This window comes from Macaca fascicularis, chromosome 13 (assembly GCF_037993035.2).
Source record: "Macaca fascicularis isolate 582-1 chromosome 13, T2T-MFA8v1.1".
NCBI lineage: Eukaryota > Metazoa > Chordata > Mammalia > Primates > Cercopithecidae > Macaca > Macaca fascicularis.
Window position 1 is genome coordinate 22599303 of NC_088387.1, and position 25769 is coordinate 22625071.

General features: G+C 43.5%; 1 pseudogene; it reads left to right on the top strand.

Moving 5' to 3' along the window:
- The first annotated feature begins 9155 nt into the window (after positions 1–9155).
- LOC102130634 (large ribosomal subunit protein mL45 pseudogene) lies at positions 9156–21127 on the top strand (annotated as a pseudogene).
- The last annotated feature ends 4642 nt before the right edge of the window (positions 21128–25769 follow it).

Sequence of the window (25769 nt, forward strand, 5' to 3'; positions counted from 1 at the left end):
ACAAATAAATAAAGATTTGGGGTAATGAGAGAGAGAGAAGGGGAAATTGAGATGAATAAAGCCTAGTTTAAGCCAGAAAGGAAAAGTCCTTTTTCTTTTCTTTTTTTTCTTTTCTTTCCCTCCCTCCCTCCCTCCCTCCCTCCCTCCCTCCCTCCCTCCCTCCCTCCCTCTCTCTCTGTCTCTCTGTTTGTTTCTTTTTTTTTTTTGAGACAGGGTCTCACTCTGTCACCCAGGCTGGAGTGCAGTGGCACCATCTCGGCTCACTGCAGCCTTGACTCCCTGGGCTTAGGAGATACTCCCACCTCAGCCTCTTGAGTAGCTGGGACTACAGACTCAAGCCGCAATGTCCAGGGAATTTTTGTACTTTTTGTAGAGACATCGTTTTACCATGTTGCCCAGACTGATCTCAAACTCCTGGGCTCAGGAAATCCATCTGCCTTGGCCTCCCAAAGTTCTGGAATTATAGGCATGAGTCACTATGCCCGGCCAGAAAAGTCCTTTCATATTAAATGATTTTTTTCAACTTTATTGAGGCATAATTGAAAAATAAATATTGTGTATATTTTAGGTGTACGATGTGATGTTTTTATATATGTATACATTGTGAAATGATCACCATAATCAAGCTAATGAGCATATCCATCACCACTCATATTTACTTTTTTGTTGTTTTTGGTGGTAAGAACACACCAAGTCTTTTGTGACAGTTTTAAGAGTGAAAGGAGTGAGTGAGGTGCTGTCTCCTGTCTGTAATCCCAGCACTTTGAGAGGCCAAGGTGGATGGATCACTGGAGCTTAGGAGTCAAGACCAGCCTGGCCAACATATTGAGTGTCCCTCTCTACAAAAAAACAAAAACAAAAACAAAATTAACTGGGCATTGTGGTATGTGTGTGTGGTCCCGGTTACTTGGGAAGCTGAAGTGGGAGAATCCCTTGAGCCCTGGAGGTCGAGGCTGCAGCTACTGCATTCCAGCCTGAGCAACAGCGTGAGACCCTATCTCAAAAAAAAAAAAAAAAAAAAAGAAAAGAAAACAGTGGGAGTTCGCTGGGTGTGGTGGTTCACACCTGTAATCCCAGCACTTTGGGAGGCCGAGGCGGGCAGATCAATAGGTCAAGAGATCAAGACCATCCTGGCCAACATGGTGAAACCCTGTCTCTAGGCCGGGCGCGGTGGCTCAAGCCTGTAATCCCAGCACTTTGGGAGGCCGAGGCGGGTGGATCACGAGGTCAGGAGATCGAGACCATCCTGGCTAACATGGTGAAACCCCGTCTCTACTAAAAATACAAAAAAAAACTAGCCGGGCGTGGTGGCGGGCGCCTGTAGTCCCAGCTACTCGGAGGCTGAGGCGGGAGAATGGCGTGAACCCGGGAGGTGGAGCTTGCAGTGAGCCGAGATCGCGCCACTGCACTCTAGCCTGGGTGACAGAGCGAGACTCCGTCTCAAAAAAAAAAAAAAAAAAAAAAAACCCTGTCTCTACCAAAAATACAAAACAATTAGTCGGGCGTGGTGGCGGGTGCCTATAGTTCCAGCTACTCTGGAGGCTGAGGCAGGAGAATCGCTTGAACCTGGGAGTCTGAGGTTCCACCAGCCTGGATAACAGAGCAAGACTCTGTCTCTTAATTAAAAAATAAATAAATAAATAAATAAATAAATAAATAAATAAATAGTAGAAGGAGTCACGGGACCCGAGTCTGCCCACAATGGCTATCCCTAGGTCTGAGAAGGCTGTGAGGAGCTTCAACAGGGATGGCTCACACAGAAGCTGTGGCTCTGGGCCTGGCAAAGTTCTGATCCGTAGAACAAGGACTCAGAGAGGCCGTGAGGTGGTGCCAGGTTAGATGTGGAATCACAAAAACCAGGTCCCAGTACCATCCTCTGAACTTGACTAGCTCTGGGTTCTTCAGAAATCCTCCGAACTTGTTTGAATCTCACCTTCTTTGTCCCCAGGATGAGGATCCAGGCAGATACCTCGCAGGGTGGTTGGGAATATTAAAGGGATTATATGTGTGAAAATCATCTGTAGGTTGTTAAACTCTGTGTAAGTGTACATTACAAAAGAGCTGAATTTGTCATCTGAATGTCTAGTCCTCACTTCCTCACTTGCCAATCTAAGCATCAGTTATCTCCTATAAAAAAGGGATTTAGAAACCTTCCTCCTCTACCTTAGCAGGTTGTTTGGGGGTGATGTCCAGTCTACTCAGTGTACTTGGGAGTGCATTGGTTGTGGAACAGGTAAAATGTAACAAGAATAAATGACTTTTATTTGTATTATTTCTATCAGAATTGCTGCACTATCTAGCACAATGCCTTGCCCCAACAGCTATTTGGTGAATTAAAATGATTCTGATCGGCCGGGCGCGGTGGCTCACGCCTGTAATCCCAGCACTTTGGGAGGCCGAGGCGGGCGGATCACAAGGTCAGGAGATCGAGACCACGGTGAAACCCCGTCTCTACTAAAAATACAAAAAATTAGCCGGGCGCGGTGGCGGGCGCCTGTAGTCCCAGCTACTCAGGAGGCTGAGGCAGGAGAATGGCGTAAACCCAGGAGGCGGAGCTTGCAGTGAGCCGAGATCGCGCCACTGCACTCCAGCCTGGGCGACAGAGCGAGACTCCGTCTCAAAAAAAAAAAAAAAAAAAAAAAGATTCTGATCAATTTCATCCTATCACTCTCTGGTAAGCAACTATGGTGGTTTCTTATTGGCTGCAGGATGCAACACAAGCTCCTCTTCAACCTTCATACCTCTTTCTAATTTGGTCCCACCCATGTAAAAATAAATAAATAAAATTTGAAGGCCAGGTGCAGTGGCTCACGCCTATAATCCCAGCACTTTGGGAGGCCGAGGTGCGTGGATCACCTGAGACCAGCCTGATCAACATGGTGAAATTCTGTCTCTACTAAAAATATAAAAATCAGTCAGGTGTGATGGCACACGCCTGTAATCCCAGCTACTTTGGAGGCTGAGGCAGGAGAATTGCTTGAACCCGGGAGGCAGAGGTTGCAGGGAGCCGAGATCACGCCATTGCACTCCAGCCTGGGCAACACAGCAAGACTCCGTCTCAACAAACAAACAAACAAAAAAACAACCAACCAACCAACCAAACAAAAAAACCTTGATTGAGGTATAGTTATGTACAGGAGAGGGACCCGTTTTGGTAGTCAGTTGGCTTTGTTTTGGTACTTATAAAGCCATTTACCCACCACCCAGTCAAGACGTAGAACACTTCCTTCACCTCACAGAGCTCCCTCCTGCCCTTTTGTGGTGACTGCTCACCCAGCTCATGGCAGACCTTATTTGTGTCACCATAGATCAGTTTTGCTTGCTATAGAACTTTATATAAATGAAATACACAGTGTAGGCTTTTTGTCTGGCTTCTTTCACTCAGCATGATAATTGTGAGATTAATCTGTGTTATCGCATGTTATCAATAATTCATTTTTTTTTCTTGTTGAGTAATATTCTACCGTGTAGATGTACTTCAGATTATTTATCTAGTCCCCCATTGATGGACCTTTGGTTGATTTCCAGTTTTCGGCTATTATGAATAATGCTACTGTTTTAGTCTGTTTTTGCTTTCTATAATATTAGAATTCTAGACTGGGTAACTTGTAAAGAGCAGAAGTTTATTTCTCAGGGTTTTGGAGGCTAGAAAGTCCATGATCAAGGCATCAGCATCTGGTGAGGGCTGCTCTCTGCTTCCAAGATGGAGCCTTGAACACTGCATCTTCCAGAGGGGAGGAACAATGTGTCCTCACTGTGTCCTCACATGGTAGCGAGTGGAAGGGAACAAAAGGGTCTAATTTCCTCCATCAAGCCCATTTATAACAGCATCAATCCATTCATGAAACCAGAGCTCTCCTGGTCTAAATACCTCCCCAAAGGCCCTACCTCTCAGCACTGTTGCATTAGGGATTAAGTTTCCAAAACACGGCCAGGCATGGTGGCTTGCGCCTGTAATCCTAGCACTTTGGGGGGCCTAGGCAGGAGGATGGCTTGAGCCCAGGAACTCAAGACCAGCCCGGGCAATATAGTGAGAACCTATCTTTACAAAAAATAAACAACCAGCCAGGCATCGTGGTGTGCACTTGTGGTCTCAGCTACTCAGGAGCCTGAGGCAGGGAGGTTGCTTGAGCTCCGGAGGTGAAGGCTACACTGAACCATGATCGCACCACTGCACTCCAGCCTGGGCAACAGAGCAAGACCCTGTCTTTAAAAAATAATAATAAAATAAGTTTCCAATACATGACTTTTAGAGGGACACATTCAGAACATGGCAGCTACTATTATAGAAACATTTATATGGAAGCGATTTTGTAGACATCTGCTGCTACCTGGAAGTGGAATTTGCTGGATCGTAATATAGGTGTTTTTGCCTTTTTTTTTTTTTTTGAGACAGAATCTCGCTCTGTCGCCCAGGCTGGAGTGCAGCGGCACGATATCGGCCCACTGCAACCTCTGCCTCCTGGATTCGAGCAATTCTCTACGAGCAATTCTCTGCCTCAGCCTCCAGAGTAGCTGGGATGACAGGCACCTGCTACCATGCCCTGCTAATTTTTGCATTTTTAGTAGAGAAGGGGTTTCACCATTTTGGCCAGGCTGTTCTTGAACTCCTGACCTCATGATCCACCCACCTCGGCCTCCCAAAGTCCTGGGATTCCAAGCATGAGCCACAGCGCCCGGCCGTGTCATTTTTGTATGAAACTTAAAATCGGTGTTCAAAGGTGGTTGTACCATTTTACCCTCCCATGATCTGTGTATGAAGTTCTCATTGTTCCACATCCTTGTCAACTATTGCAATTATCAGTCTTTTAACACTTAGCTATTATTGTGGTTTTCATATGGATTTCCTTGATGACTCATGATGTTGAACATAACTTCATGTGCTTATGAGCCATTTGCATATCTTTTTTGGTAGTTTCTGTTCAGAATTTTAAACATTTAAAAAACTGTGTTGGGGGCTGGGCATGTTGGCACACACCTGTAATCCCAGCACTTTGGGAGGGATTCTTGAGACATTCTCCGAACCTTTTTGAATCTCACTTTCTTTGTCTCCAAGATGAGGATACAAGCAGAAACCTCACGGAATCGTTGGGAATATTAAAGGGATTATATGCGTGGAAATCACACATATAATTTCCATACAAGCTGAAGTGATCCTGTGGCCTCCACAGCTACTTGGGAGGCTGAGGTGGGAGGATCCCTTGAGCCCTGGAGGTTGAGGCTACAGCTACTGCACTGCAGCCTGAGCTGATCACTTGCAAGGCGAGAAGATCACTTGAGCTCAGGAGTTCAAAAACAGCCTGGGCGACATAGCAAGACCTCATCTTAAAAAAAAAAAAAAAGAGTTGGTTTTCTTATTATTAATTTGTATGAATTATTGTTATTAATTAATTTACTTATCTATTTTTGAGACAGAGTTTTGTTCTTGTCACCCAGTCTGGAGTGCAATGGTGCAGTCTTTGCTCACTACAACCTCTGCCTCCTAGGTTTAAGCAACTTACCTGCCTCAGCCTCCCAAGTACCTGGGATTACAGATGCCCACCACCACACCTGGGTAATTTTTGTATTTTAAGTAGAGACAGAGTTTCACCATGTTGGTCAGTCTGGTCTCAAAATCCTGACCTCAGGTGATCCTCCCGCCTCAGCCTCCCAAAGTGCTGGGATTACAGATGTGGGCCACACACCGGGCCTGAATTATTTCTTATTGGGATTCAAGACATTTGCTACATATGCACATTGTGAATATTTTCTCCCAGTCCCTGGCTTGCCCTTTTATTATCTTTGGAGAATAGAAGTATCTATAAAGTCAAATGTATTTATTTTTTCTTTAACATTTTTTGTGCCCTGTTCAAGAAATCTTTGATAACTTCAAGATTGCTTTTTGTTGTGTTTTGTTTCTAGAAGCTTTCTGGTTTTGGTTTTCATGTTTTGTCTGTGATTAATTTCAAATTAATTTTACATGTAGAATGAGATTGGGTTGGGATTAAATTTTTTTCCTTAAAAGATATACAGTTGCAGCACTGCTTTTTAAAAATAACTTTCTTGGCCAGGCCCAGTGGCTCATGCCTGTAATCCCAGCACTTTAGGAGGCTGAGGTGGGTGGATCTTCTGAGGTCAGGAGTTCAAAACCAGCCTAGCGAACATGGTGAAACCCCATCCCTACTAAACATACAAAAATTAACTGGGCATGATGGCAGGCGCCTGTAATCCCAGCTACTCAGGACGCTGAGGCAGGAGAATCACTTGAACCCAGGAGGCGGAGGCTGCAGTTAGCCAAGATCATGCCACTGCACTCACTCCAGTCTGGATGACAAAGCAAGACTCTGTCTCAAAAAACAATAATAACAATTCAGCATATTTAATAGATATGAAACTATTTGGATTTTAAAATTTCTCCTTGGGTTAATTTTGATGTTACTTTTTTCTTTTAATTTTTAATAATTTTTCTTCTTTTAATTCTAATCTGATGACAGATAAGATAAATTATGTTTTTGAAGGAAACTGTCCATTTTATCTAGGTTGTTGAAATATTGGCATGAAGTTGTTATGATTCTCTTATTATTTGTTTATATATGTAAGATCTATAGTAAATAAAAAGAACACTCCTGTGCTGAATGGGAGTTGGCAGAAAATCTCTAAGAATCTTTCTAATGGGAGACTTCAGGATTGATAATCTGTCATGGAATGAGAGACCATATGGCCTTTGTCTGCAGTCCTCTGCTTCTAGATTTTCTTAGTTCTTCAGCTATCGATCAAAAACAGGAATTGTGTTCTCACCAGTAACATCCTTTCCTTTTTACTTCATCTTCCTTTCTCTCTCTCCCTTTCAGAGGAGTTGCTCCAATCTTTTGCTCTATTGCAAATGAACTTAAAATGGCAATTGAAATTTGCAATGGTAATTTGAATGCAGTGGTTTCCTTAGCAACAAAAACTTATTTGTGGTTCAGATTTTGGAATTTAAAAAATCTCAGAGGTCTAATTAGTACTTTTCCTGAGCAAGTCATTTACAGCCAATATTTTAAAAACCCAGTATAATTTTAAAATAGTGAATTTAGATTATTTTATCACAGCAGGTACGTGGGGTTTTGGATTCCCCAACCCTCTTCCCACAAACTTCCTGGAACTAAAACTTAACAAAAATTCATAAGAACACAGTGCCAGCTTCTACAACCCAGCAAGTCCAGCATGGATGAAATGCTGACCACAAAAAGACAGCCATTCTTGCCAAATCCCTGACCATTTTAACCCAGTAACAGACATAGCTTAATATTAGAAACATTTCATTCCTGGGTGGCACAGGCATATGGGGTCAAATCCTCCTCCCAAACCACCTGCTATCTCCTACCTCCAACACATACACACAGACACACACACACACGCACACACACGCACACACACACACACACACAGCAGTGTTCTGCACTGTTTCTTCTCCAAATTATCAAATTATCCAGTGGTCAAAAGGTATTTGGTCCCATCCAGTCTCTCTCAGTTTGTGGTACGACTAATTTGTTAATGGGGCTCCAGAAGGAAAGTGTCTAATGTTTCTTCTAATTGGACATGACTGCTTCAGAATGACTGCGGCTGCCAGCCAGTTCTCACTGTCCCCGAGGCTGGATAATAAGCTTCTGCCATCGGGCCCTGGGTCCTGACCAGGACCATCTGCGGTAATGAACTTGGAAGGCTCATTGTAGATTGCAAAAAAGGAAAAGAGAGAGAAAAGCACAGTCCAGCTCTTGTCAGGAGGCTCAATTATGGCTTCTGTCAGCTTAACAAAAGAAATTCAGAAAAGCTAGGATTGGAAGAGGTGGGAGAGAGCAGGCAAAGAAGGACGGGTGATGGGGGAGACCCATGATGGCAGAACCAGACTGAAATTCTTCCAGGATCAAGGTTTCTGGAAGGAGACGCTCAGAGGTCACCACAATAGGGATTCAGTTCCCAGCGTCCAAACGTGAGGCTCTGCAGTCGTGGGCACCAGGGGTCAGGGTTCACTGCGTGTCACTGATTTGAGGGTACAAGCTTTTCCCTACTCGCTGCAAATCCCCATCACCCATACTGCAGAGGGATGGAGCCTACGTGCACATGATAGGCTGATTAGTATTATCATCATTGTTGATTGTTTTCTAAGACAGGATCTCGTAGCATTAAGATTTTTTTAAAAGTCCTTTTATTGTGAAATGATACATATACAGAAAAGTGCCCAACACGTAAATCTATGGCTTAAGGTATTATGTAAAAGGAAACAGTTGTAACCAGCACTCAGACACAGAAATAAAACTTTGTCAGAAGCTGCATCCTGCCCCTTCCTGATTGTAACACCTTCCATCACCCCAAAAAAGAAGTCACTCCCCTGAGTCTTATGCTGATAAGTTCATTGTTTTCTTTATAGTTTTATCACCTCAGTAGGCAGCCCTGAACATTTTAGTTTAGATTTGAGTGTTTTAAGCTTTATCCATGGGAACTAACACAGTGTATATTGGTCTGGCTTCTTTTGTTCAACATTGTGAGATTCATCTAGGTTGCTGCATATGGCCATAGTTGGTTAATCATGAGAGTGGGTTTATAGTTGGAGTATTATGTCATATAACTATAGCACAACTTATGTGGTTAATTGCTGAATGGTGCTTGGGCTATCAAATATTTTTTGTCCAAGAATAATGCTTTTAGGTATATTCTTGTCCATTAGTACACACATCTCCAGAGAATACAGCTAGAAGAGAAACTGCTGAGTGATAAGCATCCCAGAGAGATTTGACAAGACTAATTCTTGAGTCACTGTAAAGAGCTAGAGAAGAGACCACTCATCGGAAATTTATCTGTTAGACCAGGTGAGGTGGCTAATGTTTGTAATCCCAGCACTTTGGGAGGCTGAGGTGGAAGAATTGCTTGAGCCCAGTTCGAGATCAGCCTGGGCAACATAGCAAGATTTCGTTTCTACTAAAATAAAATAAAATTAGCTAGGCATGGTGTTGAGTGTCTATAGTCCAAATTATCTGGGAGGCTAAGGTGGGGAGATCACTTGAGCCCAGGAGGTTGAGGCTGCAGTCAGCCATGATTGTGCCACTGTACTCCAGCCTAAGTGACAGTGAGCAGTGGGACTCCATCTCAAAAAAAAGAAACTTTTCTTCTGCCTTGTGTGATTACCAGCCGCCAAGATGGCCTTGAATGATCCCCACATTCTGATATTCCTGTTGTTCTGCAGTTCCCTTCCACACTGTATAAAAGGTGGGTGTAGTCAACTGAATAGGGTAGAAGTGATGGTCTGTGACTTCTAAGGCTAAGTCGTAAAAGACATTGTGACTTCTACCTTGCTCTCTTGGATCACTCCTTCTGGGGGAAACTTGCTGCCATGTCATGAGGATCCTCAAGCAGTCTTATGGAGAGGCCCATCTGGCAAGGAACTGAGGCCTGTAGTCAGTGTAGATGAAGCATCTGATTCTCCAGCCCCAGTCAAGCCTTCAGATGACTGCAGCCCTGGCTGTATCTTGACTTCAACCTCATGACAAACTCTGAGCCAGAATTATCCAGCTAAGCAACTCTTGCATTCCTGACTCTTACAAACTGTGTGAGATAATACATGTTTGTTGTTTAAGCTACTAAGTTTTGGGATAATTTGTTATGCAGCAATAGACACCTTGGTTTATTTAGACTGGCTGAGGTCAGAAAGCAAAGCATTCCCAAATATCAGCTGTTCAGAAACAACCTATAGTGTATATTCATCTTGTCCTCCTACTTGGCTTAGAAATTAAAATGGTAGTCACCATCAGGTTGAGTTTGTATTCCTGTTCTCTGTTCTCTCTTCTGTTTTGTCTTCCCTTCTTTCTTTCCATCCTTTCTCAAGTGCCCCTCTTTGACCTAAAATTTGAGTGATAAGAATTCCTCTCTTTTCCTCCTCTCCCCTCATATTTCCTCCTTTCCTTTTCCTTCCATTCCCTTCACATTTCCTCTCCACCTTCTTCTCCTCTCCTCTGCCCTTGCCTGTCCCATCCTGTTCCCTTCTCTCTTCTCCCATCTGCTCCCCTTTGTTCTTCTCCTCTCTTCTTTATTCTCCTGATTCATTTATTCTTCCACTTCTACTTTCTCATCTCCCGGCCCCTGCCACTCTCCCCATTTCCCTTTCTTGCCCCAGGGAAGAAAAACAAGCTTTGCCTTGGCTGGGAACCCCAGCAAGAAGAAATGAACCATTTCTAACTGTAGGGTTTGGATGTGGTCCTTGCTAAACCTCATGTTGAATTGTAATCCCCAAAGTTGGAGGTGGGGTCTGGTGGGAGGTGATTGGGCCATGGGGACAATTTCTCATGTGCCATCCAACAGCTTTATGTCAAAAGATGTGATCCTGTTCCGGAAGATAAGCGTTATTTATTTATTTATGTATTTTGAGCCAGTCTTCTCTGTCGCCCAGGCTGGAGTGCAGTGGCACGATCCCAGCTCACTGCAACTCCCGCCTCCCGGGCTCAAGCAATTCCCCTGCCTTAGCCTCCTTCAGCCTCCCAAGTAGCTGGGATTACAGGTGCCCACCACCATGCCCAGCTAATTTTTTGTGTTTTTAGTAGAGATGGGGCTTCATCATGTTGACAGGTCTCAAACTGCTGGCCTCAAGTGATCCACCCGCCTCGGCCTTCAAAGGTGCTGAGTTTACAGGCATGAGCCACCGGGCCTGGCCATGGACAGTAAGCATCTAACTGACAATTCAAACACCAAGGCAATGGGTCACATCTTACCTGTTCAGCTCAAGGAGGTGCCAGGGAGGTTGCTTTAAACTTTTGGTATCTCTTTGGAAGGTTATATTTCCCTAGCATGACACCAATTTGCAGACAGCTCTTTGCCTTCAAATTTACCTCAAATTTCTATTATTACATAAACACACAGTTTACTGTAAAGTGCTCACACAAAATAGGAATAAGTAGAGGAAAAGAAAAATGTTCTTTTTCCTATTCTTCCACTCCTGCTTGGTGTGAGGCTCTCTGGACCTTTTTCTATATCCACACAGACTGGTGGCTTTGCTGTTTTTACATGAATGGGAAAACACACTCTATATGTGCTGTGATTTTTTTCTTTGACATGCAATATTCAGTACCAGGGACCTCTACCCATGCCGGGACTTACTGATCTACTTCACTCTTTTTAATGGCTGCATATGTACAACCATTTTATCATTCCTTTCCTGAAGGGCATTTAAATTCTTAACAATTTTTTTTCTCTTAAAAAATGGCCAGGCTGGGCATGGTGGCTCATGCCTATAATCTCAGCACTTTGGGAGGTGGAGGTAAGAGAACTGCTTGAGCCTAGGAATTTGAGACAAGCCTGGGCAACATAGCGAAAGCCCTTATCTATTAAAAAAGGAAAAAAAAAAAAAAAAAAAAGACTGGTGTGGCGGCTTTCACCTGTAATCCCAGCGCTTTGGGAGGCCAAGGCAGGAGAATTGCTTAAGCCCAGGAGTTCAAGATCAGCCTGAGCAACATGGTGAGACCCCCCATCTCTACAAAATAATTTAAAAATTAGCTCGGCATGGTGGCACATGCCTGTAGTCCCAGCTACACAGGAGGCTGAGGCAGGAGGATTGCTTGAGCCTGGGGAAATCAAGGCTGCAACGAGCCATGATTGTGTCACTGCATTTCAGCCTGTGCAACAGAGCAAGACCCTGTCTCAAACAAACAAAGAAAAAAATGCTGAGCTGGGTGTGGTGACTCATGTCTGTGATCCCAGTGCTTTGGCAAGCCAAGGTGGGAGGATTTGTTGAGGCCAGGTGTTCAAGATCAGCCTGGGCAACAAACTTAGACCCATCTCTATAAAAAGTAAAAATAAATAAAAAATTAGTGACGAGTGGTGGCGTGCCTATAGTTCCAGCTACCAGGGAGGCTAAGGTGGAAGGATCACTTGAGTTCAAGAGTTCAAGGCTGCAGGCCAGGCGCGGTGGCTCAAGCCTGTAATCCCAGCACTTTGGGAGGCCGAGACGGGCGGATCACGAGGTCAGGAGATCGAAACCATCCTGGCTAACACGGTGAAACCCCGTCTCTATTAAGAAATACAAAAAACTAGCCGGGCGAGGTGGCGGGCGCCTGTAGTCCCAGCTACTCGGGAGGCTGAGGCCGGAGAATGGCGTGAACCCGGGAGGCGGAGCTTGCAGTGAGCTGAGATCCGGCCACTGCACTCCAGCCTGGGCGACAGAGCGAGACTCCATCTCAAAAAAAAAAAAAAAAAAAAAAAAAAAAAAAAAAAAAAGAGTTCAAGGCTGCAGTAAGCTATGATTGCACCACTCCACGCCAGCGTGGGTGACACAGCGAGACTCTGTGTAAAAAAATAAAAATAAAAAATGTTGCAATAAGCATCCTTTTAATGTTGTGGGGTACTACATGAATATTTCTTCATACGGGCTCATAGGTAGATATCTTACATCTTTTTTTTTTTTTTTTTTTTTTTTTTGAGACGGAGTCTCGCTCTGTCGCCCAGGCTGGAGTGCAGTGGCACGATCTTGGCTCACTGCAAGCTCTGCCTCCTGGGCCCACGCCATTCTCCTGCCTCAGCCTCCCGAGTAGCTGGGACCACAGGTGCCCACCACCACACCCGGCTAATTTTTTGTATTTTTAGTAGAGATGAAGTTTCACCGTGTTAGCCAGGATGGTCTCGATCTCCTGACCTTGTGATCCGCCCGCCTCAGCCTCCCAAAGTGCTGGGATTACAGGCGTGAGCCACCACGCCCGGCTGATATCTTACATCTTGACAGTTACTGTCTAACTGCAACAAACCGGAAGAGAAACAGGCAGTCAATCACTGAAGGAGTCTGGAAAACACTTCAGGCTAAAGGACCTGGAAGGTGAAGGCAGAGGAGAGGGGCACAAGAGAGCTAGACCTGTACCAGAGGCTGAAGGACAGTGGGGTGATTGACTTTAGTGAGAAAGGAGAAGAGGAAAGTGACCTTCACTGAGTTTAGTAAGGTAAGGTTGGCTCAGTCAAGGAGGGAAATTGCGAGACTGCGTTTTGTCCTCCGCAGTATTTGGCACCACTGAGAGGTATTAAACAAGAGTGGCCCTGAAGGGCTGTGTTTACCTGATGCCTTCAGGCACTCACCTTGAGGTCAAAGTCAGCCTTCAGCCTTAGGTCACTCATAGACAAAGATACAGGAGGCTGCCTGGATTGTTCTGGATATAACCTGAATGATTCAAGGTCCAATACAGTCAGATCTCTGTTTCCGTGGGTTCTGCATTGGTGGAATCAACCAACTGCAGATTGGAAATATGTGGATCAACACTGACACTGGAGAAAGAAAAAAGAAAAAAAAAATTGGAGAAAAAAAATTGCTTCTGTCCGTGTGTGGTGGCTCACGCATGTAATTGCAGCACTTTGGGAGACGGAGACGGGCCGCTTGAACTCACAAAGGTTCAAGACCAGCCTGGGTAACATGACAAAACCCATCTCTACAAAAAAATACAAAAATTAGCTGGGCACGGTAGTGTGCACCTGTAGTCCCAGCTACCAGCTACTCGGGAGGCTGAAGTGGGAGGATGGCTTGAGCCTGGGAGGTGGAGGTTGCAGTGAGCCGAGATTGCACCACTGCACTCCAGCCTGGGTGATAGAGACAGATCTTGTCTCAAAAAAAGAAAAAAAGTCTGTACTGAACACACAGATTTTTTCCTGTCATTATTCCCTAAACAATACAGTACAACAACAGTGTACATAGCATTTACATTGTATTAGGTACAATAATAAATCTAAAGATGATTTAGAGTATACAGGAGGATGTGTGTAGGTTATATGCAAAATACTATGCCATTTTATATAAGGGACTTGAGCATCCACAGATTTTGGTATTTGAGGGAGGTCCTGGAGCCAGTCTCTCTTGGATACCAAGGGACAAATGTACTTTTCAATTAAGTGACTTAGATGATGGCAGTAAAAGTTCATTTTAGTCATGAAGGTATAAATCCTTTCAAGTTTACATGCAGCTCAGAGCTCCAACCAGGCTGAGAGGGACTTGGACTTTAGGATGATGGGAAGGGAGTTTGGGGAAGGGTAGGAGAGATGGAGGCAGGGACAGGTGCACTGTTGAACCAGAAAGGGAAGAGGGCCTAAGGTTGATGGGGTGGATCAAGTGGCTCATTGTGGTAGGAAATCTTGAAAAAAAGAATTTTTTAAATCAGTAAATATTTCAAGGCAGATGTTAGGGGAGAGGAGTTCCCAAGATTCTATACTTTCCTGAAGATAGGCCATCTAGAGGAATGGCTTCCAACATTTTTGGCTCATGTACCCTGTGATAGAATTTTTTAAACCTATATACTATTGTATATAATAGACATTACAATTTTTAAATTTGTTTAGTTTGAAAAATATGATTTTTGAATATGTAAACACATATACATACATACATAATTTTAAAATATGATTGGCTAATTTATACTTACCCAGTGTAATCTAAATTCCACAATGACTATAATCAGCCACTGAAAAATACATAAACAACCTTTGTAAAGTTGGAAATTTTATATTTCTTTTTTTCTCCCAGAATCTTATCCTAATACATTTTTGCTTGAAAGTCTTTTATTGACCAGCCATATGGCTCATTCCTGTCATCCCAGGACTTTGGGTGGCCAAGAGGGGAGGATCGCTTGAGCCCAGGAGTTCCAGACTAGCCTGAGCACCATGATGAGACCCTGTCTCTATGAAGAAGTTTAAAAATTAGCTGGATGTGGTGGTGCATGCCCCTGTAGTCCCAACTACTCTGAGGGCTGAGGTGGGAGGATCACTTGAGCCCCAGAGGTCAAGGTTGTCGTGAGCTATGACCATGCCACTGTACTCCAGCCTGTGTGACAGAGTGAGACCCTGTGTCAAAAAAAAAAAAAAAGAGAAAGAAATTTATTATAATAATGAAGGCTTGAGATCATCATGGCTTGGACCAGATAGGTGGCAATTTTGGATCCTACCTCTTTGTTGGCGGGGATAGAACTCAGGGAGATAACCGTACCAATTACACAATGCTGAAACATGGTGGAGTAGGATTCTCGGTAGCCTGTGGGTAGTTTGTGAGGATTAAAGCAAGTCAACATATGAAAAGCAAAAAAAGGACTGGGCACGGTGGCTCATGCCTGTAATCCCAGCATTTTGGGAGACAGAGACCGAGATGGGCAGATCACGAGGTCAGGAGATTGAGACTATCCTGGCTAACATGGTGAAACCCTGTCTCTACTAAAAAATACAAAAAATTAGCCAGGTGTGGTGGCGGGCACCTACAGTCCCAGCTACTCGGGAGGCTGAGGCAGGAAAATGGCATGAACCCGGGAAGCGGAGCTTGCAGTGAGCCGAGATCCCACCACTGCACTCCTGCCTGGGCGACAGAGTGAGACTCCATGTCAAAAAAAAAAAAAAAAAAAATCAAAGAAATAGAAATCATTCAATGAAGAAAATAAAGTGTTACCAATTTATTAGTGTTATTCCCTCTTTCAGTTCCTAAGACATATATCAAAAAGGCTTTTACAAAGTTAACAAATAATTTTTAATTATATCTGTTACTCTTTCTCTTAGAGACACCTTTTTGATGAAACCAGGTTAAAAGCTATTTTCAAATGGGTAATGGTGCATTTTATAATTTTTCCTGACATCTGTGAACAAAGTTCCAAATATAAATGCCACATTTTATTTTATTTTAATTAATTGATTACCTTAAAAAGAAAATATTGCTATGTTGTCCAGGCTAGTCTTGAACTCCTGACTTCAAGTGACCCTCCCACCTAGGCCTCCTAAAGTGCTGGGATTAAAAGTGTGAGCCTCTGTGCTCAGCCCACATTTTAGTTTTAAAGATAATTTTGGGGCCGGGCGCGGTGGCTCAAGCCTGTAATCCCAGGACTTTGGGAGGCTGAGACGGGCGGATCACGAGGTCAGGAGATCGAGACCATCCTGGCTAACACGGTGAAACCCTGTCTCTACTAAAAAAATACAAAAAAACTAGCCGGGCGAGGTGGCGGGCACCTGTAGTCCCAGCTACTTGGGAGGCTGAGGCAGGAGAATGGCGTGAACCCAGGAGGCGGAGCTTGTGGTGAGCCGAGATGGCGCCACTGCACTCCAGCCTGGGCGACAGAACGAGACTCTGTCTCAAAAAAAAAAAAAAAAAAAAAAAAAAGATAATTTTGGAATATCTTCAATGAGCATGATATACAAACACGCATAACGGACACCTGAGAATTGAAGTTTAGTAACTTCATTTTATAATGGAACATGATTATGTTTAATAATAAAATATTTACAGATATAATGTCTAGATTTTATTTCAAAATAATGGAAGTAAAGAAGTAGGTGACAGTATAGATGAAAATATTGTCCATTACTTGAAATTTGTTGAAGCTGGATGTTGTTACATGAGATTTCATTACACCATTCCTTCTAACTGAGCATATTTATAATTTTCCAAAATAAAAAGGCCAGGTGTGGTGGCTTACACATGTAATCCCAATACTTTGGGAGGCCAAGGCGAGAGGATCACTTGAGCTCAGGAGTTTGAGGCTAACCTGGGCAATATAGTGAGCCTTTATCTCTACTAAAAAGTAAAAAAAAAAAAAAAAAAAAAAAAAAAAATTAGCCAGCTGTGACAGTCTGTGCCTGTGGTCCTAGCTACTCCAGAGGCTGAGGCAGGAGGATCACTTCAGCCCGGGGAGTTCAGGGCTGCAGTGAGCTATGATCACACCAGCTTGGGTTACAAAGTGAGACCCTGTCTCTAAATAATAAATAAATAAATAAATAAATAAATAAATAAATATTAAAAATACAAAAATAAAAGTTAGAAAAAAGAGACAAAAAACAAGTTATGTTTAAAATCATGGGTAAGCCGGGTGCGGTGGCTCATGCCTGTAATCCTAGCATTTTGGGAGGCTGAGGCGGGCAGATCACCTGAGGTCGGGAGTTCGAGACCAGCCTGACCAACATGGAGAAACCCCGTCTCTACTAAAAACACAAAATTAGCTGGGCATGGTGGTGCATCCCTGTAATCTCAGCTACTTGAGAGGTTGAGGCAGGAGAATTGCTTGAACTTGGGAGGCAGAGGTTGCGGTGAGCAGAGATCGTGCAATTGCACTCCAGCCTGGGCAACAACAGTGAAACTCTGTCTCAAAAAAAAAAAAAAAATTACGGGTAAAAGCTGTGTGCAGTGGCTTACACCTGTAATTACAGCACTTTGGGAGACCAAGGCAGGTGGATCACTTGAGGTCAGGAGTTCAAGACTAACATGGTAAAATCCTGTCTCTGCTAAAAATACAAACATTAGCCAGGAGTGGTGGCACATGCCTGGAGTCCCAGCTACTCAGAAGGCTGAGGCAGGAGCTTGAACCTTGGGAGGCAGAGGTTGCAGTGAGCCAATATTGCGCCACTGCACTCCAGCCTGGGCAACAGAGCAAGACTCTGTCTCAAAAAAAATAATAAAATAAAATCATGATTGGGACAGAATTAATAGGCATATGAACAGTTTAACAGGATGAATTAATCTTAATAAACTAAAACTCATTTTTAAAACTTCTGGTCATTATGTCTTAGATTGCATTTAAAGGAATGGAAGAGGCCAGGTGTGATGGCTCATGCCTATAATCCCAGCACTTTGGGAGGCCAAGGTGGGCAGATTGTTTGAGCCCAGGAGTTTGAGACCAGCCTGGGCAACATGGTGGAATCCCCCTCTCTACAAAATATACAAAAGAATTAGCCAGGCATGGTGGTGCGTGCCTGCAGTCCCAGCTACTTGGGAGGCTAAGGTGGTAGGATCACTTGAACCTAAAAGTTTAAGGCTGTAGTGAGCCAAGAATCACTTGAACTGGGAGCAGAGGTTGCGCTGAGCTAAGACCACACCACTGCACTTCAGCCTGGGCAATAAAGCAAGACCCTGTCTCTAGAAAGAATATTAAAAAAATAAATAAATAAAAGAATAGAAGAAAAAATGAAAAGAGCAAACAAAGAAAAGGCATTGGCAAATAAAGCTTATAAAAGTTATATGGTATCCGCTTCAGCAGCACATATAGTAAAATGAGAATGATGCCAAGAATATTAGCATGGCCCCTGTGCAAGGATTTTTTTTGTTTTGTTTTTTGAGACAGAGTTTCACTCTTGTTGCCCAGACTGGAGTGCAATGGTGCGATCTTGGCTCACTGCAACCTCTGCCTCCCGGATTCAAGCAATTCTCCTGCCTCAGCCTCCCAAGGAGCTGGGATTACAGGCATGCGCCACCACGCCCGGCTGATTTTGTATTTTTAGTAGAGACGGGGTTTCTCCATGTTGGTCAGGCTGGTCTCGAACTCCCAACCTCAAGTGATCTGCCCGCCTCAGCCTCCCAAAGTGCTGGGATTATAGGCGTGAGCCACTGCGCCCGGCCAAAGATATTCTTTAAATAAATTTTTAAAAATTAAAAGTTATACCCATAATGGTTATTGAGAGTATTATTTATAGTCAAACCCACCACATAAGGCAGAGAGGTTCAAAGGTTCACTCTCCTGCTCAGACCTATCAAAATCTTCCCAAAGTCGCTCAAGATAGTCCAAACCCCCTGATAGACTCTTATCATGACTAGTTCTTGCCCATTTTCTCCAGCCCGCCTTTCACCAAGCACCACCCCATCCCACACGCTGCTCTCCAGCCATTACATGTTTTTCTGACATTTCCACTCAACTACACATTTGGGTGTTGGAAAATTTGGAAGAATTCACTTGTAAATCCATTTGGGTTTAGTGTATTCTTTGCGGGAAGATTCTCAAATAGTCATTCAATTTGTTTTTTTTCTTTCTTTCTTTCTTTCTTTTTTATTTTTGAGACGGACTCTCGCTCTGTCGCCCAGGCTGGAGTGCAATGGCGAGATCTCGGCTCACTGCAAGCTCCGCCCCCCGGGTTCACGCCATTCTCCTGCCTCAGTCTCCCGAGTAGCTGGGACTACAGGCACCCGCCACCACGCCCGGCTAATTTTTTTGTATTTTTAGTAGAGACGGGGTTTCACCGTGTTAGCCAGGACGGTCTTGATCTCCTGACCTCGTGATCCGCCCGCCTCGGCCTCCCAAAGTCCTGGGATTGCAGGCGTGAGCCACCGCGCCTGGCCCGTCATTCAATTTCTTTAGTCGTTACCGAGTCTCCATGTTTTGTCTTTATTCTCAAGTATTTATTTATTTTTCTTTTTCAATCCCAACTAATGTGTAGTATCAAGTAAGTTTTTTTTTTTAACTTGAGATAAAATTCACATCATGTAAAATTAACCATTTTAAAGTGTATGATTCAGTGGCATTTAGTATATTTATAATGTTGTACAACCACCACCTCTATCTAGTTCCAAAATATTTGAATTACCCGCAAAGGAGATTTCATTCCCATTAGCAGTCACTATCTTCCCTTCTGCTCAGGCCCTGGTGAACCACTCATCTGCTGTCTGACTTCATGGGTTCGCCTATTGTGGATATTTCATATAAATGGAATCATGTAATATGTGACCTTTTGTGTCTGGCTTCCTTCATTTAGCATATTTTAGAGGTTCATCTGCATTGTAGCATGTATCAGTTCTTCCTTTTTTTTTTTTTCTTTTTTGAGACAGAGTCTCACTTTGTAGCCCAGGCTGGAGTGCAGTGGCATGATCACAGCTCATTGCGGCCTCCATCTCCTGGGCTCAAGTGATCCTCCCACCTCAGCTTCCCAAGTAGCTGGAACCAGGAGCATGTGCCACCACACCCAGCTAATTAATTTTTTTTTTTTTTTTTAGAAACAGAGTCTCCCTATGTTGCCCAGGTTGGTTGCAAACTCCTGAGTTCAAGTGATCCTTCTGCCTCAGCCTCCCAAAGTGTTAGGATTACAAGTGTGAACCACCATGCCTGGCCTTTCATTCGTTTTTAAAAATTGTGATAAAATATAAAGAACATTGGCTGGGCACGGTGGCTCATGCCTGTCATCCCAACACTTTTGGACACCAAGGTGGGTGGATTATCTGAGATTATGAGTTCGAGGCCCAGCCTGGCCAACATGGCGAAACTCCATCTCTATTAAATATACAAAAAATATTATCTGGGTGTGGTGACAGGTGACAGTAGTCCCAGCTCCTCGGGAGGCTGAGGCAGGAAAATGTTGTAAACCTGGGAGGCGGAGCTTGCAGTGAGCCGAGATTGCGCCACTGCACTGCAGCCTGGGCGACAGAGCGAGACTCTGTCTATAAAAAACAAAACAAAAAAGAAAAACGAAAACAAAAACAAAAAAACCTTCCCAGCAGCCTTTGTGTGAACAAAACGGCAGCCCCCATATCTCAGGGGTTGTCTCTTTTATCAAGGGTTTTGGGCTAGTGGTCTCGTCAGCCAGTTCTGGTGACTCAGTTCCAGTAAGAACTAAAAAACATTTCACTCCTCCTATTTACCAACCTAAATACAAAACAGAAAAGGAGTTTATGGAACATGCCTGGAAAGCAGGACTGGTTATTCCTCCATAACTTTTGGATCGTCCCATACATCTGGCCTGTACAGCTGCTATCTTTGATGCCTATGTTCCTCCTGAAGGTGATGCTCATATGCCATCTCTTTCAAAGGAAGGACTGAAACAGAGAACTGAACGAATGAAGAAGAATGTGGCATCACAATTGTCAATCCAGAAGATAAAAGAGTATGATGACAATTTTAGAACAAAGGACTTCCCTGAAAAAGCTAAGGATATATTTACTGAAGCTCACCTTTGTCTAAACAACTCACACATGACTGACTGCATACCTTGGTACCTGAACACTGTTTTCCAGACATGATCTGAGACATCAAATATAAGACCATCTGCTGGAGCTTCGTGGAATCTTTAGAGCCCTACCTTGTGGTTCAAGTTCACTGTTCAAGTCTGATGAACCAGGACAACATATATGGCCAGGTCACCGTAGGCATGCACACCCAGCAGACTCTGACCATCTGTGACTGGTTTGGCTGGCTGATGTATGGATGGGAAGATGTACCCAAGAATGGCCTGGAGTATGCCGTATTTGAAAAGCATCGGACAAATCCCTATAGAAGCTGGAGAATGCATGGCAAGATCATTCTTCCATGGGCACCCGCTAAGCACCATCCTTAAGATGGTTATGATCCCTGGCCCTCAGCTGAAACCAGGGGAAGAATATGAAGAGGCACAAGGAGAGGACCAGAAACCTCAGCTAGCCTGATGGCAAGAATAACTTCTGGGGTGAAGCCTGGGTGATGAGGCTGCTGGAAGCTTTGAAGTCTTCCATCTCCATCATGCTATAGAAAGAACTACCTTTGCTCTCTCCCAGCCTGCTTGGGTCTTTTCAGCAGTCTCACCATCAACAACTATGGCTGATGGCTGGCCCCAGGCAGGTGGCAGGTATAACACAGCCATGGATCCTCTTCTTCTTTTTAAAATTGTATGTCTAGCTTCTGAGTATAGATGAAAGACAATATGTTTCAGAGAACACAGGATACCAGTTTTTCCCACAGCAGGGACTGTGGGAGATAACCAGCAGTATTCTCTTTGTAATCACAGGGCAGGGATGAGTTTGAAATAAAACACTGTCAGAGTGTGTGGGGGTCGGGGGGCGGGGAACAGAACATAGAATTCATAATTTTTTTTTTGAGATGGAGTCTTGCTGTGTTGTCCAGGCTGAAGTGCAGTGGCATGATCTTAGCTCACCGCAACCTCTGCCTCCTGGGTTCAAGCAATTCTCGTGCTTCAGCCTCCCAAGTAGCTGGGATGATAGACATGCGTCACCATACCCAGCTAATTTTTGTATTTTTAGTAGAGACGGGGGTTTCACCATTTTGACCAGGCTAGTCTCGAACTCCTGAACTCAGGTGATCCACCCACCCCAGCCTTCCAAAGTGTTGGGATTACAGGTGTGAGTCACCATGGCCGGCCCAATTTAACCATTTTTAATGTACAATTCAGTGGCATTGAGTATATTCACATTGTTGGGTTACCTTCACCACCATCTATTTCCAGAACTTTTTCATTATCCTAAACTGGAAGTCTGTACTCATTAAGCAGTAACTCCTCATTTCCCCCTTGATAACCACTATTCTACTTCCTGTTTCTATGAATTGGACTATTCTAGGTTTTCCATATAGTGGAATCATACAATGTTTGTCCTTTTGTGTCTGACTTATTTCACTTAGCATGACATTTTTAAGTTTCATCCCTGTTGTAGCATGTATCAAAATTTCTTCCTTTTTAAGGTTGAATTATATTCCATTTTATGTATAGACCACATTTGTTTATCCATTCATTTGTTGATGGACATTTAGGTTGTAACTACCTTTTGGCTATTATAAATAATACTGCTATTGGCCAGGCGCAGTGGCTCACGCCTGTAATCCCAGCACTTTGGGAGGCAGAGGCAGGCGGATCACCTGAGGTCAGGAGTTCAAGACCAGCCTGGCCAACATGGTGAAACCCCATCTCTATTAAAAATATAAAAGTTAGCCGGGCTCAGTGTCAGGTGCCTGTAATCTCAGCTACTCTGGAGGCTGAGGCAGGAGAATCGCTTGAACCCGGGAGGCGGAGGTTGCAGCGAGCCGAGATCACACCATTGCACTCCAGTATGGGGGACAAGAGCAAGACTTTGTCTCAAATAATAATAATAACAATACTGCTATTAACCTGGGTGTACAAATATCTGTTTGAGTTCCTATTTTCAATTATTTTGGGTATATACCCCAAGTGGAATTTCTGAGTTCTATGGTAATTCTACATGGTTTAACTTGTTTGTTTGTTTTAATTTATTTTGCATTTCAATAGGTTTTTTGGGAACAGGTGGTGTTTGGTTACATGAGTAAGTTCTTTAGTGGTGATTTCTGAGATTGTGGTGCACCCATCACCCAAGCAGTGTACACTGTACCCAAATGTGTAGTGTTTTATCCTTCACCCCCCCGCTCACCCTTTTCCTCAAGTCCCCAAAGTCCATTGTGTCATTCTTATGCCTTTGTGTCTTCATAGCTTAGCTCTCAATGATGAGTTAGAACATACAATGTTTGGTTTTCCATCTCTGAGTTACTACACTTAGAATAATAGTCTCCAATTCCATCCAGTTTGCTGCAAATGCCATTGTTTCATTCCTTTTTTATGGCTGAGTAGTATTCCATGGTAGATATATCTACCACATTTTCTTTATCCACTCATTAATTTAACTTTCTGTGGAGCCACCGGACTGTTTTCCACAGCTGCTGCACCATTTTAAATTCCTACCAGCAGTGCCTAGGGTTTCAATTTCCCCACATCCTAATCAACACTTGTTATTTTCTGTTTGTTTGTTTTGAGATGGAGTTTTGCTCTTGTCGCTCAGGCTGGGGTGCAATGGCATGATCTCGGCTCACTGCAACCTCCGTCTCCCAGGTTCAAGAGATGATTCTCCTGCCTCAGCCTCCTGAGTAGCTGGGATTACAGGCACTCCCACCATGCCCAGCTGATTTTTGTATTTTTAGTAGAGACGGGGTTTCGCCATGTTGGCCAGGCTGATCTTGAACTCCTGACCTCAGGGGATCTACCTGCCTTGGCCTCCCAAAGTGCTGGGATTATAGGCGTGAGCCACTATCCCTGGCCTCTGTTTGTTTTTAGTGATAGCCATCCTAATGTGTGTGAAGTAGTATCTCTTTGTGGTTTCAATTTGCATTTCCTTAATAATTAGTAATGTTAAACATCATTAAGAATACAGAACATTAGAACAAAACCTATTGACAAGGTTGATCTGATGGGCACATATAAAAACAATTGGAGAATATAACATCTCTTAAGGGACATTAGAAAGCTTTATAAACTAGGGCTGGGCGCTGTGGCTCACACCTGTAATCCCAGCACTTTGGGAGGTCAAGGTGGGTGGATCACGAGGTCAGGAGATTGAGACCATCCTGGGTAACACGGTGAAACCGCGTCTCTACTAAAAATGCAAAAAATTAGCTGGGTGTGGTGGCAGGTGCCTGTAGTCCCGGCTACTCGGAAGGCTGAGGCAGGAGAATGGTGTGAACCCAGGAGGCAGAGGTTGCAGTGAGCCGAGATGGTGCTACTGCACTCCAGCCTGGGCGACAGAGTGAGACTCCGTCTCAAAAATAAATAAATAAATAAATAACAAAACAAAACAAAAAACAAAAAAAAAGCTTTATGAACTTGACTAGGCACTACATCATCATATAAAACTAAACTTCAAAAATCTGGTCTAGACTTTATGTTCTTTGTCAGTAAAGATTTTCAGTAAGACATCATTAATAAATAACTAAAAAAATCACCTGGAACCTTAAAAACACACTTCTAATTATCTCAAGGGTCAAGAAAGAAATCTTTAAATTGAAAGAAATGTTGATTTCCAAATCTGTTGAATATTAGAAATCATTTATAATTTAATTTTAGCAAAAATATAAACAATCATGAGATGCAGCGAAAACTCTCATCAGCTCTAATCAGCTAAAGCTCTCCTGCTGAGGCAGGAGAATCGCTTGAGCCCGGGAGGTGGAGGTTGCAGTGAGCCGAGATTGCACTACTGCACTCCAGCCTGGGCGACAGTAGGAGACTCTGTCTCAAAAAAGAAAAAAAAATTTAGATCTTCAAATGCTTGTATTAGAAACTAAGAAAAATTGGCCAGGCACAGTGGCTAACACCTGTAATCCCAGTACTTTAGGAGGCCGAGGTGGGTGGATCACCTGAGGTCAGGAGTTTGAGACCAGCTTGGCCAACATGGTGAAACTCTGTATCTACTAAAAATACAAAAAAATAAGCTGGGCGTGGTGGCAGGTGCCTGTAATCCCAGCTACTCGGGAGAATTGCTTGAACCTGGGAGGTGGAAGTTGCTGTGAGCTGAGATTGTACCACTGCACTCCAGCCTGGGCAGTAAGAGTGAAACTCCTCAAAAAAAAAAAAAAAAAAAAAAAGGAAAGAAAAGAAAAGAAAAGAAAGAAAGAAAATTAATGTAATAAACATCCTACTAAAAGTTAGGAAAAGAATACTATCTGACTTGCTATGCATTACAGTCTCTGAATTTGTAATTTCAATTATTGGAATTTTCCTGTCTACCATTTCCATCTTTTTTTTTAAGTTTGCCTCTTTTTTCTGATGTTTTCCTATATTATGCTCATCTTTGTGATTGCATCTTTTATATCTTTATTTCTCACACACAGCCTTTCTGTACTCTCTACCTGACGTTTCCACCTCTTTATAGTTGGGGATCTAAATCTATTGTCTTGTTTCTATAAACTGCCTCACAGTGGCTTGCTTTCTTATGTGTCGTGAGTTCTTCATTTTTTACTTTATTCCTGATTTTCATTTATGACAGTGCTATAGGCCTACTTTGGGAATGTTTTTCAGATTGGAGTTGCCTTTGCTTCTGCGGGGGATCGGGTACAGCCCCACCCTTCTTGTTATTTAAAAAAATCAGTATACTATTTTAGCGCTGGGGTAGTAAGGGCATTATTAGGAATGGAATGTTTGTGTTCTCCCAAATTCATACGTTGGACTCCTAACCCTCAAATTGATGATATTCAGAGTTGGAGCCCTTGAGAAGTGATTAGGTCATGAGCTTGAAGCCCTCATGAATAGGATTAACGCCCTCATAAAAGGAAATCCCAGAGAGTGCTCATCCCTCTCTGCCACGTAAGAGCACAACTAGAAGTTGGCCATCAGCAACCCAGAAGAGGGTCCTCATCAGAACCTGACCATGCTGGCACCCTGATCTTAGACTTCCAGTTTCAGAACTGTGAGAAACAAATTTCTGTTGCTTATAAGCTACACAATGAATGGTACTATGTTATAGCAGCCTGAACAGATTGATACAGACACCGTGCTGTCCCTGCTGCCAGCTTGTCAGG